Genomic DNA, 18917 nt, shown 5'->3' with positions numbered 1-18917 from the left:
GGCCTTGTGTCCAAATTCCCAGTGTGTGGATCCCAGTGAAGGAGCCTTTGCTCTACTGCAAATTGTGGGTTCACAGGATGGGAGGTGAGAAGCTTGCAATGGTGGTACTCAAATCTTAAGTTTCAATATCCCCCACCTTCCCCTACCTTCCTGGCAAACATCAAGACTGCTTTTTCATTTCAGTCATCGCCACAGGTCTTTCTTCTCCTTTGCTCACCCACCTCGGTTATTGGGTATTGAATTTCCCGTCCAACTAACCCCTTTCACTCACAAAGCTCCCAACAGAGAGTGACAGGTATACCCAACCCATAAGTCACCAGCTACCCCCAAAGTCACATACAGTCATCAGACTGATGGTAAGGAGATCAGTGGAATGCCAAGTTCTTACCCACCAGATGTCTTACTGACACTAACGTCAGGGGAGGTAGGAGGTGACAATTATTTAGAGGTGTTAGTGTGAGTTAATTGAAGCGACATCAATCATCGTTCTCATCACCGTCATCATCATCATCATCCTCATGATGCCAAAAAGATAAGGTAGAGTCCTACGGACACTTTCCTAACTCAGACTTTAAATACAGTCATGGCCAGGCACGATGGCTCCCGCCATCTCAACACTTTGGGAGGCCAAGGCAAGCAGATCGCTCGAGGCCAAGAGTTCGAGACTAGCCTGGGCAACATGGCAAAACTCTGTTGCTACAAAAAATACAAAATGTAGTTGGGCATGGTGCATACCTGTAGTCCCAGCTACTTGGGAGGCTGAAGTGGGAAGATCACCTGAGCCCAGGGAGGTCGAAGCTGCCGTGGCCCATGATTGTGCCACTGCACTCCAGCCTAGGAAACAAAGTGACACCCTGTCTCAAAAAACAAAGAAAAGAAATACAGTCATGGTGGTCACACTGTCTCCCTGGAAACAAAGAGAAAGTTGTAGAAATGAAGAAGGAGGAATGAATCCACTTCTTCCACACTCCCATGCTGGCTTCCAGAGGCAGTTGGAGCTGCTCACTTTTGGAATGCAGGTGGGCTCACCCATCATATGCAATCAGTTTGCCATCCCAGTGTTCTGTGCCAGATGCAGGCTCCTAAGGCTGCCTGATTTCACTGCACATCAGTGAATTTGCAGCCCTGGGTGGAGGGTTCTGGGTCAAGGATCTACTGACATCAGCCCAAATCGTTTCCAGCTCGCACAGACAAGGAACAGTATTTTCTTCATTCATCAGGTAATTCACCTGGCCCTCCTCAAGGTCCTTAAGGTTCAAGATCAAGGGAGCAGGACAAGAGGAGAGATGACCTCAGGCCTCTAAGACTTTTATCCAGCACTCCCCAACCCCTTAAATAAATAACTATTAGCTCTAAATGAGCTATTCAAAGTGCTCATTTCTTGTTATTGTTTTTTTAAAGCAAAGGACTATAGCTTTTCCCTTCCCCTCCCCAACCCACCCTACCTGCTCTTCAGCTTGAACAAAAATAGCAAAACAGCTGAGGCTGCCATGACAACCAATGAAAGCACCGCAGTGCCCACCCTTGTCCACCGATGATAACACCTGCCTGCGGCTCTCCCAGTCCTCTCCCGGCTGGGGCTGGGGCCCTCTAACTTTCTTCCAAGTTCAACCTTCAGGAAGCTTTCCCAAATAGAGCTGCTCTATCCTTAACCAAGAAGCCAAGGGTCAGTTGGAGTTGTCTCAGCACCCAGTGCCTCTGAACTTTTTGATTTGTTCTCCTTTATTCCTTTCAGTGTCTCCAGGCACATGTGACAGAGATGACTATCTCCATTTTGCAGATAGAAAAATAGAGGCATGGGCCATGAACTGACCAGCCCTAGGTCAGAAGTTTCTGGTTTAATGGTAGAACCACATGTAGAATTCAAAGCTCCCAACTCCAGATCTGGTTAGCAGACGAACCGAAGGAACAGCCGCTGTCAGAAAACATGACCCAAAAGGGGAAAAGATTCTGCTAAGTGAGCTGCTTCCCCGCCACAGACTGACATTCCCTCAACCAGTCTCTGGGATTTAAACCTGGGAAGGGTTGGAGGAAAATCTGCTTCCCCACCATGGTAAATGGGCTGCACAAAACTCACCTCTATTCTGGATTCAGCGTCTTGGGCTGCATCTACCATGCACAGGCAACCAGAAGAGCACAGGAAAGCTTCCTTGGCAGGGTTTATCAGGATCCTTAGGGAGCACTATCCAACCTGCATCCCATCTCCACACCTGTGAGAAAGTGCTCCCCCCAAGACACCCAGGTCTGGAGGCCTGCAGGCCCCTGTTTCCTCGTTCAGGAAACCCCAGTGTTGCTAACGAAGCAGGAGCTACCACAGCCCCCCTGAAAGGCTTCCTCTTTCTTCATCTCTTTCCGACACTTATAAATGTGCTTCCTCTCCCTATGTAAATTTTGTTCAAATGGCACAACGCAGGCTTGTCATGAGGCCATTAATAACTCACCTTTTCACAGGCTCTTCTTGGTTTCCTGGTTTGGGAATCAATTCTTATCTAGACAGACACTGATGTCTGGATTTACTGGTGTGAGGACGGACAAATGGGCTTTGTTTGGGGCAGGCCACATAAACGTGATTTATTTTCACTAAGTCAAGAACTGAGAGGCTGAAGGCAACTCTTGACAGTAACTAAGCTGAAGAAATTGAGAGTAAAATTTCTTCCCTTTTGTCTCTCTGCCACTCAGCGGTCAAAGTCCCAAAAAAGGCTGAAATGGTGTTTACTTTCCCCCACTAATGCTGACCCTTTGCTTTCTGACCAGCTGAAATGATGGAACTGGCTGGTCAGTTTCACTTTCCACTTTCAGGAAGGATAACTTTCTGTTCTCATCCCTCACAGTGAAATGCTGGTCTGGCTTTGTGGCTTGGTCAAGGCTGGGTGGAGGTGGGGGCGTGATGCTTCTTGGTGAAGGGCTTAAAGAAATATGAAACAAGATGGCATTCCAAATTCTGCATAAATACAGGCCAAAATTAACACTCCTTTAACCCAGGAGTTGCTGGCCTTAGTAGTCCAATATTAAAATCAGGGCTATTAAGGCCAAGACTCTAAAGATATTCTACAGTATTTCCTAGCAACACAAATGCAGTTACTAACAGATTCTGGAAAAGCACATTCAGCTAAGCCACGGAAGACCTGGATTCAAGTCCTACCTCTGCCACTTCCTGGGTAATCTTGACATTTCTAAGCTTCAATTTCCTCTCCTTTAAGATGGATTTATTTATGCCTGCCTGGTCTGTTGCACAAGCTTATTGGAATTAAGTGATCAACATGCAGAAGCCCTTTGAAAACTGCAAAGTGCAAGAGAAAGTTAAATCAATTAGTGTTGCTTATCTGTTGACCAAATTGTTCTTCTACTAGACTGTGATTTCTTTGAGAACAGATTCCCTGACATTCATTCATCTTTGTATCCCCAGGGCTTGGAATATAGTGAGAAATCAATAAATGCTTTTTGCATGAATGGATGAATTGATGAATGAGATAAGACCAACCACCTAAGTTACTAGCAGGGAAAGCAACACCTCAGGGAGGACCACTGTAAGGCTTTGTGCCTGGAGGCTTTTAGTGTGGAATCTGGAGAGAAACAGGAAACTGTCTAACCCTCTAATTTATGATACCAGACTAAACCAAGCTGCCTGAAAATTCTGCATGGTACACTGTGTTAGTCCCAGTCTTCTGAGACACAAAGGCTAAAATGAGATTAAACATACAAGGTTTTTTGTTTTGTTTTGTTTTTTGAGACAGAGTCTCACTCTGTCGCCCAGGCTGGAATGCAGTTGTGCGATCGCGGTTCACTGCAACCTCCACCGCCTGTGTTCAAGTGATTCTCCTGCCACAGCCTCCCTAGTAGCTGAGATTACAGGCATGTGTCACCACGCCTGGCTAATTTTTGTATTTTCAGTAGAGATGGGCTTTCGCCATGTTGACCAGGCTGGCCTTGAACCCCTGACCTCAGGTGATCTGCCTACCTCAGTCACCCAAAGTGCTAGGATTACAGGTGTGAGCCAGTGTGCCCGGCCATACAAGGATTTTGTCAGGGAAAGTGCCTGGGAAGGAAAATGGGGAGGGAGGGTGGGAAAATCTTGTAGCTGTCTGAGCCCGAATGAATAAGAGGGGGAAGGAAGGTTGGGAAGAAGTGTCCTAGACCACTGAGCGGGTTAAGGAAAGTTGTGCAAATCTGTCAGGGAGTCCTCAAACAGAAGTTGGGCATTGGAGAGTCTTGCATCTTCCAGAAATGGGTCTAGTATCCCTGCCATGCTCAGTTATTGGCTGGTAGCAGCCTGCAGGAAGCAGGGCCTTGGTTGAAAGCTATGATGGATTCAGAGGGTGGCACAGGAACCCTTGGTCAGTTCTACTCAAAGCAACTGGAGATCTGACAGGCATATTCTCATGGCCACCACATACATGGCAGTGCTTCAAAGCATGGAGTTTAGGGTCTGTGTAAATGGACTGAGTCCCTGCTATTACTGGCTGGCTATCTTGGGAAAGTTACTTGATCTCCTAAAGCCTCATTTTTCTTATTTATAAAATAGAAATTATAATTCCTACCTCTCAGGACTGCTATTGTTGAACACTGTGTCTGCCACATAGTAAGTGCTCAATAAAAGGAAGCTGTCATTTCTCTGACTGTTAATAACAATAAGAATAATAATTTATTATTCACAAAGTACTTCTATTAGCAGTTAGGGCCTAAGAACAGCCCCTAATGTTGCATACTTGTATTAGAATTGTACGAGGCCATCACAGGCAGGTGGGACATGGCCTAAAACCACAGTTTGGCAGTATCACACTTCAAACAACCAAACCAGTTTGCCTACAAATGAAAGGTCAGAGGGACTTTCCCAGTTTGGCTCTTTCCAGGAGGGGCTGCCAGGGTGGGTTGCATTGTGCCAGAATCTACCTACAACCACAACTCCTCTCCTCTCTTCTGCTTGCCATGGTTCACTGGCAGTGTCCTCAGCCTGTCCCATGCCAGCTGTGAAACCCGTCCGCCTCTGAAAGCAAGCATTATTGGGGAACCTTCACCCCAAGAACAGGATCATCCTCAGGCTCTGAGAGACAAGACTCTGCTATGTTGTATCCATTGGAAGCACCTATCTCAGGACTTGTTGCTAGTCTTTATCTGTGTGACCTTGCTTTTTTTTTTTTTTTGACTTTGGCCAACTGATAGTGGTCACTGCTGGCTACTGTTGGTTGGTGGCCCTTACCTCTTACCGGAGTCACAGAGCGTCCCCTCGTTGGGCTGGCTATGACCCGAGGTCATTACAGATTTCATGGCCCCAGCTGAGCCAGCTCAGGCCTCTCCCAGCCTTGTTGATCCTCAGGTCTTCGTGACAGAAAGGACCAAGAATCAACAAGGAACTCCAGACACATGGAAGCCAGGCTCTTTCACCGCTGCCTCAGAGGCCGTTTTCCAACTCCCTTTTCCAAGAAGTTCACCAAAAACACACACAGGGATTTTCTGGGGCTTTTATTAATATTTATTTTGTGTGTGTGTGGTTTTTTTTTTTTTTTTTTTTTTGAAAGAATGACCTTCAGTTATTCCAACTGAAAGAGTCCAAATTAAACTTAAAAACATTGATTTTGTTTAATAATTAACAGCTTACAAAGCTGGTTAAGCTGTATCTTCCAGAATAATAATTTCCATTCCACAGGGACTTTTCTAGGGAGTTTTAAGTTTCCGTATTGGAGCTGGAATCTAACCCTTGAGCTGCTGATGTCAACCTGAGATTGGACAGCAGAGGACACAGAGTCAAGGACGGACTGAACCCTCCCAACCAACCCAAACTGGGCCTTCCCATCTGAGGAAAGAGGGGGTCATGCTGAGGTGGAGGGAAAGCCTCAGGGTAGGAGAACAGGCTGCCCACTCGTCATACAGCCTCCAGCAGGAGCACAGAGCCCATCTCTGAACACAGTTTGTTTTTCTCCACTGGTCCTCCGAGCCCGAGTGAGGAAGGGCTGGGCCCACCTGATGCCAGACATGCCCAGTGTTTGAGAGGGGGAACTGCCATCACCAGGCAGAAACACAGATTCAGCCATCTTCTGCCCCCGTGACACATAAAAGTATTTGCAAACTCAGTAACTAGCCTCATCACACCACCTTCTTTTGCCTCTTGTTTACATTTACCCTTCCCACCAACTGAAAAACCAATCATGTTTGATTTCTTTGCAAATCCAAATTCTTTAAGATATGATACCCTGAAGTAAAACCTGGGCATTCTCACACTCATACCCGGAGGTCAATTGTCCAAAAACCCACCATTCACCACTTGGCCTTGGGTGAGCCACTTCCCCTGGCAGAGTCCAGTTGTCTTCCTCTGTATTAAGACAGAGTGAAAAATAACCATGTGATTTCTGAGGGTCTGTCCTGCCCCGATGCTCTTTGAGTCCACTGGCCTTGCTAACTATCTCATCACTAAGCACACGCACACACACACACAAAAGGCCTTTGACCTTCTGCAAACATTTATCTCCAACAAACCCAGTTTGGTCATGTGCAATACAAGACATGAAGTGAGACAACACACTTTCTGGTTTGGAATCATAAGCGTGAGGACGAAACACGGTTTTCACTGTTCATTTATGTACAGTTATAGAAACCACTAGAAACCTAATCAACATTGGGATCAGGATCAAGAAGAATCTGTCCCAGGGGTTCTCATCTCCTTAGAGGGAGGTGAGAGTTTTTGCAAAGGTCTTGCCAGAGTGATGAATTAGAATGGAGAAATTGTGTAGCTTTTAGAAGCGTAGCCAATATTATATTACAATTTTATTTATTTATTTATTTATTTATTTATTTATAGACACAAAGTCTTGTTTACTCTGTTGCCAAAACTGGAGTGTAGTGGTGTGATCATAGCTCACTGCACCCTCGACCTCCTGGGCTCAAACGATCCTCCCACCTCAGCCTCCCGAGTAGCTAGGACTACAGGCAGGTGCCACCACACCCAGCTAATGTAAAAAAAAAAAAAAAAAAAAAAGTAGGCTGGGTGCAGTGGTTCATGCTTGTAATCCCAGCACTTTAGGAGGCCGAGCTGGGCGGATCACCTGAGGTCAGGAGTTTGAGACCACCCTGGCCAAGATGATGAAACCCTGTCTCTACTGAAAATACGAAAAATTAGCTGGGCATGGTGGCGTGCACCTGTAGTCCCAGCTACTAGGGAGGCTGAGGCAGGAGAATCGCTTGAACCCAGGAGGCAGAGGTTGCAGTGAGTCAAGATCGTGCCATTGCACTCCAGCCTGGGTGACAGAGTGAGACTCTGTCTTAAAAAAAAAGAAAAAAAAATTTGTAGAGGCAGGGTTTCTCCATGTTACCCAGGTACCCAGGTTGGTCTCGAACTCCTGGATTCCAGGGATCCTCCTGCTTTGATCTCCCAATGTGCTGGGATTATAGGCTTGAACCACTGCACCTGGCCTATACTATAATTAACATTTTTAACTGTTATTTTAATAATATGCACTATAGGCCGGGCGCGGTGGCTCAAGCCTGTAATCCCAGCACTTTGGGAGGCCGAGACGGGCGGATCACGAGGTCAGGAGATCGAGACCATCCTGGCTAACACAGTGAAACCCCGTCTCTACTAAAAAAATACAAAAAACTAGCCAGGCGTGGTGGCGGGCGCCTGTAGTCCCAGCTACTCGGGAGGCTGAGGCAGGAGAATGGCGTAAACCCGGGAGGCGGAGCTTGCAGTGAGCTGAGATCCGGCCACTGCACTCCAGCCTGGGCGACAGAGCGAGACTCCGTCTCGAAAAAATAAATAAATAAATAATAATAATAATAATAATAATAATAATAATATGCACTATAGAAGGAGGGTGTGAGTCAAAAGTATGGGTTAAAACAGGTAGAAAATTCCTTCCCTGTGATCTTGCAACCTATGACCCACCTCTCCACAACTCCTCTCAGCCTCTGTGCCCACTGCCTCAACACCTTCCTCTTTTTCACTTTTCCTTCTCATGATACTGTAGTCCTTTGTTTGTCGTGTTTTGCCAACCCTGCAGTCACAATACAGTTTATTTCCTCTTTGTTCAGGTTCAGCAATCTTCCAAAAGTAGAGACACAGACCTCTGTAGGGCGAAGAGGAGAGTGGCCCACTAACACCAAGTAGGCAAGGAGCACCTGGAAGGTTCCCCTACACAAAAACCTCCCCCACCTCCACATTCAACTAATAAAAGCTTAATCTGTATTATCACACTGAGGATGATGCAAATTCTCTGGGGAAGGTTCAGCTTCACAGACAGTCACACTTTAGAAAGAATTACTTTTGAATCTTAGATGATCAGAGTTTAAAAGAACCTGAAGAATCATTTAGTGCAAATTATACTCAAGGATTTTTTTAAATCATTGCCAACCTCTACTTGAATATTACAGTGACAAGAGCCCCCTTCTTCAGTCTACTCCACTGAGGTGCATTTTGAATTATTAATATCTGGGTTGGATGCAGTGGCTCCTGTCTGTAATGCCAGAACTTTGGGAGGCCGAGGTGTGTGGATCATTCAAGGTCAGGAGTTTGAGATGAGCCTGGCCAACATGGTGAAACCCCGCCTCTACTAAAAATACAAAAATTAGCCAGGTGTGGTGGTGGGTGCCTTTAATCCCAGCTACTCACGAGGCTGAGGCAGGAGAATCTCTTGAACCTGGGAGGCGGAAGTTGCAGTGAGTCGAGATCTCGCCACTGCACTCCAGCCTGGTCGACAGAGCGAGACTCCGTCTCAAAAAAAAAAAAAAAAAAACCAACCACAAAAAAACAAATTACTAATATCTGTGAAAGCTCATCCTTATCTTTAGTCCAACCTTGCAGAATCTGTCAAGATAGTTCCCAATGCAAAATGCCTGAAACATTAAAGACATTTATCTCCCGGAATCCAAAGTTCAGCATTCAGGCAGGTTTGGGGTTGGTAAGTGTTCAGCCACAGCACCAAGGTCCCAGGTTCTTCCCATTTCTCTCTTCTATCATCATCAGCACAAACTTTATTCTCAAGCTGGTGGCAAGACGGCTGTGGCAGCCACAGGCTCACTTCACAACAAGGTCCAAAGGAAAAGAGAAAAATATTCCCACTAGCATGAAACAGAAACTCTTCCCTTCATTCTAACTGCTCCAATTTAGTTCACGTGAACAGTCACCGTCCCCAGGGGAGTGCCATGCAATCCCCGACTTTGTAATCACCCAGGGTGGAAAGGGTGATGGGACTCCCACTATCATGTCCACCCTTCCTGCCTTCCAGCAACCTCCACCTCAAATAGAGATCTCCCTCACCCAGCAACTCGGAACACAGCCTCAGTCCTTTCCAAAAAATGGTGCGTAAATGATTCTAGGCTTCTTGGTTGTTCTTCTCTGGACATATTCTAGTCAGCCAGTTTCCTCCTAAAAAGGTGGCACCCGGCCAGGGCGCGGTGGCTCAAGCCTGTAATCCCAGCACTTTGGGAGGCCGAGACGGGTGGATCACGAGGTCAGGAGATCGAGACCATCCTGGCTAACACGGTGAAACCCCCGTCTCTACTAAAAAATACAAAAATCTAGCCGGGCGAGGTGGCGGGCGCCTGTAGTCCCAGCTACTCGGGAGGCTGAGGCAGGAGAATGGCGTGAACCCGGGAGGCGGAGCTTGCAGTGAGCTGAGATCCGGCCACTGCACTCCAGCCTGGGCGACAGAGCGAGACTCCGTCTCAAAAAAAAAGGTGGCACCCAGAATGGAACACCATTCTTGGTAGAACATATTGAAATTATTCTAGGACAAAGGAGCTATTCTCTTATTAAGGTAGCTTAATACTATGGTAGCTTTTAGTGGCCACATCATACTATTGATTTTTTTTTTTTTTTTTTTTTTTTTTTTTTTTTTTTTTTTTTTTTTTTTGAGACGGAGTCTCACTCTGTCACCCAGGCTGGAGTGCAGTGGCGCAATCTCGGCTCACTGCAAGCTCCACCTCCCAGGTTTACGCCATTATCCTGCCTCAGCCTCCCAAGTAGCTGGGACTACAGGCGCCTGCCACCTCGCCCGGCTAGTTTTTTTTTTCGTATTTTTTAGTAGAGATGGGATTTCACCGTGTTAGCCAGGATGGTCTCGATCTCCTGACCTCGTGATCCGCCCGTCTCGGCCTCCCAAAGTGCTGGGATTATAGGCTTGAGCCACCGCGCCCAGCCACTATTGATTTTTTTTTTTAACTTTTAAATTCAGGGGTACATGTGCAGGTTTGTTATATAAGTAAACTGATGTTATGAGGGTTTATTGTACAGATTATTTTGTCACCCAGGTACTAAGCCTAGTACCCAACAGTTACTTTTTCTGATCCTCTCCCTCCTCCCACCCTTTGTTTTTAGGAATGCCCGGTGTCTGTTGCTCCCCTCTATGTATCCATGTGTTCTCATCATTTAGTTCCCAGTTATAAGTGAGAACATGCAGTATTTGGTTTTCTGTTCCTGTGTTAGTTTGCTAAGGACAATGGCCACCAGCTCCATCCATGTTCCTGTAAAGGACATGACCTCATTCTTTTTTATTGCTGCATAATATTGCATAGTGTATATGTACCATATTTTCTTTATCCAGTCTACCATTGGTGGGCATTTAGGTCTATGTCTTTGCTATTCATATTATTGATTTCTTTTTAACAGGTAGTCAACCATAAATCCTGCAATTCACTCTCATGTGGTGATGCCATGTTGGATTTCTGCTGTGCTGCACTAGTTCAACTGCATCTATGGACCTAAAAGCAGAACTCAGGATTATCATATTGAACTAGATCAAGACAATGTTGAATAATGATTCAGTCACTCAGTGTAAAATCTACCCAGTCACCTACAAGTGTTATCCATCAGTAAATCTGTATTTATTTGCTAGGGCTGCCATAACAAAACACCACAGACTGTGTGGCTTAAACAATAGAAATTTACTTTCCCACAATTCTAGAGGCCACAAGTCCAAGATCAAGGTGTCAGCAGGGTTGTTTTTTCCTCAGGCCTCCCTGCTTGGTTGCAGATGGCTGGCTTCTCACTCTGTCCTCCATAATCTCTCTTCCGTGTGTGCATACATCTGTGTCCCAATCCCCTCTCCTTCTAAAGACACCAGTCATATTGGATAAGGGCCCATCTATATGACCTCATTTTACCTTAATTACCTTTTTAAAAACCCTATCTCCAAATCCAGTCAGGTTCTGAGGTACGAAGGGTTAGGACTTCCAAATATGAATATAAGGTAGACATAATTCATCCCATAACAAATGTGATGTCTGACTTCTGTGTATGCCTCAAAATCAGTGAATAACTGGCCACGAAACCTAAGACCAGGGCTCTCCTCTAGACACTCCCTCAAGGACGACCATTAATCCAATTATTTTCTCACGTTATGCTGAGATGAGTCTCTCTGGAGAGCAGATTTCAGGTAGGTTTGGGAGAGCGTTGAAGAGAAAGATCATTCTGGAAACTTAAGCCCAAAAGGGGGCTCTAGTAGGGTGTTTCCACAGTCAGAGTAGGTGACTCTGAATATGAAGGCGCTGAACTGGGGGCTGCTGCGCAGGAGATGAGTCATAATGGAGAAGGGTAAGGGAAGAAGAGCTGGAAGGTTATCAGAAGGCAAATTTGATGACTTCCCAATACTTAGGACATGGGTAGCAGCAACTGCATCTGGAACACTTTTAAAATTATGCTGAGTGCCGGTATCACAGAGAGAATATGCCTGTATGCAATTACCCAGGAGGGCAGTGATGACCACATTTTGCTCAGGGACTTAAGGATCCAGGTTTCTATAGATGTGGTTAATGAAAAGTAATTGGTATACTTCTCACTCTTATGGTCTTTAAAAAATATGCATACAGGCCGGGCGCGGTGGCTCAAGCCTGTAATCCCAGCACTTTGGGAGGCCGAGACAGGCAGATCACGAGGTCAGGAGATCGAGACTATCCTGGCTAACACGGTGAAACCCCGTCTCTACTAAAAAATACAAAAATCTAGCCGGGCGAGGTGGCAGGCACCTGTAGTCCCAGCTACTCGGGAGGCTGAGGCAAGAGAATGGCGTAAACCTGGGAGGCGGAGCTTGCAGTGAGCTGAGATCCGGCCACTGCACTCCCGCCTGGGCAACAGAGCGAGACTCCGTATCAAAAAAAAAAAAAAAATGCATACATAAATATATATATATACAGAGAGAGAAAAAGAGAGAGAGAAACAAGGGGGGGGTGCACTATTAGAGCAACTACACACAAATACTAGAGAATGAAGTAGCTAGCACTACAGAATAAGATTTCGATAAACAAACACCTGTTCATAGATCAGTTACTCCTGATCCTTAAGTGTCCCTTCTTAGATTAAATGGCTTAACTTAAGAGGCAAAGCCTGCTCTCCAGGTCGATTTACAATTCTAACAATTGAAGCTTTAGGGTAACTCGATGTTATAACTCCTCTGCTGATTTTTTTTTTCTTTCCTTCTTGCTGGGAAGAGCAGGTACTCAAAGGATGGAAATCGTGACTGGAGGGTATCAAGATGGCTGAGTCCAGCTCCTGCATCTGATGCTTGCAGCTCCTTTCCCACATGCCAAATGCCTGCTTCAAACCAGTGACACTGGCCCATGGGAGTTCACCTTTGCAAGAGCTGCCTTCTCTCCAAGGAAGCTTTCCTTTCTTCCGTTTCCTCAAGGAAGAAATCAAGGGAAAAGAGAAGCACCTTTCTTCCTTCCCTGCTCTAATTTGTACCGTCTCCCCATGAAGAGATAAGCCTATGCCGACTGATACCTGGGTGTGGAGCGAGCTGCATGTGACCTCGTCATTCTTTTTTCTTTTCGCCCCATTAATAAATGCTTTTTAGCCACTTCACCAACTGACCCCAAGCTTCACCTCTGGTCTCTAATCAAAACCTTAACAGGGTTTTCCATAAACTGAAATTTACATTCAATCATCACCATAGCAACCATCACACAGAATTAGATACAACTTTTCCATCTCTGATGTAATCTACTTTTTTTTTAAAAGAGCTGCTTTCCTCTTCAATTGCAAATCCAAGCTATTCAGAAGATAACCATTAAAAATCTATTTTGAAAAAACTACATTTAAACAGACTGTAGCAAGGTTCTTAAAACAGGTATTTGAAGTGGTTTCTAGACACTTAGCAACATACGCTTATTCCCCCTAATGGTGGCCATCATTGCACAAGTCTTCAGGATTTGGTCCAGTGTTTAGAACTGAACAACGCTTCTGTCAAAACTGTCACAACCAGAACTTAAAAGGATGCCCTGAGCTAACAACTGCAAGCCAGGGCACACAATTCTGTTCATTTCTAAAGGATGTCGGCATCATGTCTGGCACACAATTCTGTTCATTTCTAAAGGATGTCGGCATCATGTCTAAAACGAAACAAATGAAACAAGGCTGGAATGTTCACTGTGTAATTGGCGAATCCCCCAAAATTTCTGGAATTCACCTCATCATCCAAGAGGAATTATTCAATTGCTGAAGTGGCCTAAGACTATGTGAGAATAGGCAACTGTAAGGAGAGTACGCCACAGATAAACAGCTAAATCCTCATCCAAGAAGTCTAAATGTTTCTCATTCTATGAGTACAGTGCTGTAAGAGAGGCTTTGAATATTCAGAGATGTTGGAAATGTATTACAGATTTAGAAAAAGGTAAGAAAAGACACCTTTCAGAAAATGTACTGACAAAAAAAAATCTACTTATGACACTAATCCCACTAACAAATTAATGAACACCCACGCATCTCATCACTCCTATACATCTCATTCCCTTGCTACTTACAATCCCAGAAACTGGGCAATTCAGTTGTATTGAAAGTTGAGATAATAAAATCAAGTCATGCCGGGCGCGGTGGCTCAAGCCTGTAATCCCAGCACTTTGGGAGGCCGAGACGGGTGGATCATGAGGTCAGGAGATCGAGACCATCCTGGCTAACACCGTGAAACCCCGTCTCTACTAAAAAATACAAAAAACTAGCCGGGCGAGGTGGCGGGCGCCTATAGTCCCAGCTACTTGGGAGGCTGAGGCAGGAGAATGGCGTAAACCCGGGAGGCAGAGCTTGCAGTGAGCTGAGATCCGGCCACTGCACTCCAGCCTGGGCGATAGAGCGAGACTCCGTCTCAAACAAATAAAATAAAATAAAATAAAATAAAATAAAATAAAATAAAATAAAGTCATTTTCCACAAGCCAAATCATTTCATCCTATGTATTTACAGCCGAACTGTGATGCAGTGATAGTCCATTCATTTAATTCATTCATCAACCATTTATTGAGCACTAGATGCTACCATGTGCTGAGAGCTGCATTTAATAAAGATAAGTGACACATCATCCAAGACCTCATTACTTTTCTAATTCATAGGATGGCAGATGTTTTATGCCCAAATGTCAGGGAAATTGTAACCCACTTCCTCTGAATAAACATTCAAGATTGTGTCTATATATAGGAAGTAATGCTGGTCACATGGCTGTGCTCATTTTAATAACTGCAGTCTGGACACTTGAATTAGACTGATGGCTAATAGTCTACCACTTTTATTATTAAAGACCTGGTAGGCCTCACCACAGGACATTTACTTTGAGATTTCTGAAAACACCCTAAGTTCCAGTGCCACTCTGCCACTTAGGAGACAGGGCTGAATTCCACCCCAAATGACAAAGAAAGCTCCCCTAAATGCTCCTAACAGTTAGGCATTGTGTAGAGCAAAGAGAAGCCATTCCTAAAGCTTCTCAGCCATTCTTTTTTATTAAAGACCATTGGCATAGCTAGTTAGGCAATGTGAGCAAGGCGGGGGTTATTTCCAAATAGTCGCCAAAGCATCTTACATGCCCAGAAGTGAGAAGACTTGCATATTAAGTGGGATAATATATACAAGAAAAACGTTAGCCCAGGAATGGGATGCTGGTTTCCTCCCGGGTGCCAACTCTAGTGGAATGGCAGTGGATGGCCTCCCCTGAGCGAGGCTTGTGCTGAGACCAAGGCCAGCTCAGTGAGACAAGATGCCTTGATTCACCAAAAAAGTCTGATCTGGGAGCAGACAGGCTGTGCTGTACAACGTGTTTCACTGTCCAAGGCAGCCTGGACCATGCTGCAGGGGGAGAGGCAGACCTATGCCACTGAGTTACTGGAGAGAGTTTGCAGAAATAATCAGAAAGAACATCCCAGTGCATTCAAAGACCAATGAACCTGTGCTGGCAATCTTAAGAAAAACTTTGAGGTGCAACTGGCAGAACTTAAGACAGAATGGGCACCTTCCAAATCGTTGGAAAGGATAAGAGCCAACCAAACATATTCCATATTGAAATTTTTAAAAAACTTCACCAAGAACTCATCAACAATGGAAAACCTAAATAAGATCACAGAAATTAAAGATCAGAGCAGATGAGGCAGCACTCTCTGATAGATACGCCATGTTGCCAATTAACAAGACAAGCTGAAGATAAGGATAAAATCCTTTTGTAAGAGTTGAACCAATACATGCATTGCAACCATCACCAGATTCTTGGTTTTTCGTTTGTGTTTGCTTTTTTTTAAAGATCAGTAGGAAGATCATGGCTGGGCACGGTGGTTCACGCCTGTAATAACAGCACTTTGGGAGGCAGAGGCGGGTGGATCACGAGGTTAGGAGATTGAGACCATCCTGGCTAACACAGTGAAACCCCGTCTCTACTAAAAATGCAAAAAATTAGCCTGGTGTGGTGGTGGGCGCCTGGAGTCCCAGCTACTCGGGAGGCGGAGGCAGGAGAATGGCGTGAGCTCAGGAGGCGGAGCTTGCAGTGAGCCGAGATTGGGCCACTGCACTCCAGCCTGGGTGACAGAGTGAGACTCTGCCTCAAAAAAAAAAAAAAAAAAAGATCAGTAGGAAGATCACAATCTCCCCAACATGGCCTCCTAGCAATGATGCAGATGTGTGGCTTTTGTGGTAGAAGGAAGCAAAGAATGTTTTGGGTATCTTCTGTAAACTTACTGCTTTTGAAAAATATAAATAAATATATCTACGAAAGCCACAAAATTCACTTGTGAGTTATTTATGTTGTGATTTTCTTTTTTAGAGTCCCTTAGATAACCAGTGTCAGTCAAATCTAAAATGATTCTTGCATGGTTTGGGAGTGGTCATTTCAGTGGTCACAAACCCACCGCTGGTGTGAAATAGGCAAAGAGAGAGTATCTCCAAATCTCCCCCATCCTGGGACTTCATTGTTCAGGTCCACAAAGCTGGGAGGAGCAGAGGTAGCCAGGCTGTGCTTGGGCAAGAAAGGACGCAAACCATCTTCAACTGCCCACAGCCCCTGGAGCCATAGCTGGGCTGGTAGCCAATGCTAATGAAATAGCAGACAGGAGCCCTGGTTGAGGAAGGTGGTGACAAGGAAAGAGGGGAGATGTGTCTCCATTCACCATCTCAGTTACATCTCCCACAGCCCTGCGAGGTGGGCATTTTCACTGCATTTTACCCATAACTGAAATGAAGCCTATGACTACAGCCAGTATTAGAGTTCTGGCCCGCCCTGGTCTGAATCTTAGACTTGCAGCTTTGACCAACTGAGTTCCTTCATATTCAGGGTCCATGTCTACAAGTCCTGATCCGATGCAGCAGTAGGGAACTAAAGAGTTAATTCTGACAACACAGGGCAGAGCATGGAGGCGTCTGCAGGGATGACATGTGTGCCCATCCCTGCTGAGTAGTAAGTCCCAAATGCTGAAACTAGCCACCGACAGACTAATGCCCACGCACTAGCTGAGCTCCTGAGACCCTGGACAGCAGGGCCTGTCTTTGCTACAGAATCTGTAATCCCTCTGCCACGTCCCATATAGCACCAACTCCTCACTAAATTCATGGAGTGGGTGTTTAATAAATACATATTAATGGGAGGGCAGCAGAAGCACCTGAAGCAAATATGAAACTGCATTTGACGCTTTATTTAGATCATGAGTGTTCTGAAAGCACTTTTTTCCTTCACAATTCAGGATGTAGGCGGTCAATGCATATTTGTGTCAGATAATGACTGTCACCCTAACAAGAGAGTAATTTAATCACTCTGTTCCAAAGCTGCTTCAGCGGAGAACTAACTAAAATATCTGTGCTCCAAGACCTCAACCCAATAGCCAACCAACTAAACAGCATTTACTAAGATCTCTGAGAGCCCACACTGTGCTAAGCACAAGGAAAATCCCACAGAATAATAATATGTGGGAACTGCTCCTACTGGATTTACACGCTCTAGCTCGGGAACCAAACTGGAATTCAGGAGATGATTCAATAAATGAGTGTTACCCGTGGGTGTCCCACAAATGAACTGCACAGGAGTCCAGAGCAAAGAGAAACCAACCACAGGTAACAGAATTTGAGTTGGACGGGCTTGGGTGGCAGGATAAAGGAGAGAGACAAAAAAGATACATATTTTCCCCCAGGCTCTTCAGGACATAACAGCATTTCACAGTATCCACAAGAGCACCCGTAGATTTCATGATATCTAGTCAGCTCTCAGCATTGTGTGGCTGCTTGACTAGGACTACTTTATGCCCCAACCATCCTCTATTAAATACCAGAGACAGAACTGTCAGGTTCCTGCAGACTGCATGTGCAGCTGTGCATCATACCTCTTCCACTCAACATTTAGAATGCAAACCCAAACCAACTTGGTTCATTAACATTTGCAGCAAAAATATGTAAAATTTCAACATGGATCCCACATGGGCCTGCTCTGCCCTGTGAAGGGCAGGATGGACGGAGGTGGGTGTGCCCAGGCCCTGCCTTTGAAAGCCACTGCCTTGAACACTCCTTTTTCTCTCTGCGGTTTAGAAACTGATCTCTTGATCTCTATTAGATGACTCTGATGAAGATCTCCTCCTTTCAAGGATGAATTGGAGCCTTCTTTGATTTTGCATCCCTAGCACAGAGCCTGGTCCATGGTGGGTGTTTGATAAATAGTGAATTAAGGGACCCATCCATTTGTCCAGGCCCACCCCGTGAATGCCAATCTCACACTTCCAAATGTCCACTCTGCAGTGACTTTGGGTTGTGTCACCATTACCAGATCAGCACTCCTGAGAGTGAATGCCCAACCCTCCTCCAAAATTAGCTGCCCCTGTAGACTGTCATTTCTCTCAGTGGCATCATTCTTCCAGTCACCACGCTCAAAATCTTATCTTCTTGTCCCGCTTTCTCTATTTTTCCCATTGAATTTCCCACCTAAATCTCATACACATAACTCTTGTTTTCTAATTCCGAGGCCACCATTCGTTGAGGTCCTAACCAACCTCATGTCTGCATTAAAGACCTTGTGCACTAACTTCCTCCACAACTCAGGGAAGCACGTAAACACTAGACCCACCCTTCCTTCCCTTCCTGCTCTATGGAACCCACCACCACTCATCCTTCCTCCTCATGAAATGCACATGGAGCCTGCCCATCCCTCTCTGCCATCAGCCCTGTCCCTGCTGTATCCTAAGGCCTGAACCTGGAGTGGCATCTGGGTAGGCAACGGTTGGGAAGCTAGTTAGGGTGACTTAATCACAGAGCTGGTTTGGAACAAATCTGATGGGGAGGCAGGAAGGGGTGGGGGATAGGAAATTTCCCTTGAAGAAGCCTTGGCAGAGTAAGCACACTCTTCTTCTTCAACATTATGTTTATATGCCGGGGGGCTATTGCAGATTTAGGGGCAAACAACTCACCCACCCGCCCTTGCACACCTCATGGCATTTTCACTGTTGATTCGACAGGCACTTCAGGGCCTTTTGCTCCTCCCAGCCAATGTCATTCCCCACCCAGGCTGAAGATGAGACCTTGCAAAAACACACCACCTGAGCCCTCTATAGTTCATAAACAGTGCCAGTAAAGGGGGTTGGTGATAAGAATCAAAGGGTAAGGATAAGATGTCACAGGAACTCAGCACTTGATACTATCTCAATAAAATACGAGCCCATGGAAATGTACTATGATACATTCCTCAGAAAATCTGTTTATAACATGGC

General features: G+C 45.4%; 1 protein-coding gene across 5 annotated transcripts in view; it reads right to left on the bottom strand.

The window, feature by feature from the left end:
- Nucleotides 1-18917, bottom strand: part of PIK3AP1 (phosphoinositide-3-kinase adaptor protein 1) — a 131368-nt gene that overhangs the window by 80536 nt on the left and 31915 nt on the right. Inside the window, exon 1 of one of the 5 annotated variants that reach the window (XM_030940096.1) lies at nucleotides 2078-2998. The exons of the other annotated variants lie outside the window; for them this stretch is intronic. The gene's annotated coding sequence lies outside the window, so the exon portion shown is untranslated. Of the gene's footprint in view, nucleotides 1-2077; nucleotides 2999-18917 lie in introns of those variants that run through there. 5 annotated transcript variants of the gene reach the window in all.

The sequence above is a fragment of the Rhinopithecus roxellana genome, chromosome 11 (assembly GCF_007565055.1).
Source record: "Rhinopithecus roxellana isolate Shanxi Qingling chromosome 11, ASM756505v1, whole genome shotgun sequence".
In the NCBI taxonomy this organism is placed as follows: Eukaryota; Metazoa; Chordata; class Mammalia; order Primates; family Cercopithecidae; genus Rhinopithecus; species Rhinopithecus roxellana.
The sequence above is the reverse complement of the archived record's forward strand: the minus strand, read 5'-3'. Positions and strand labels throughout refer to the sequence as shown.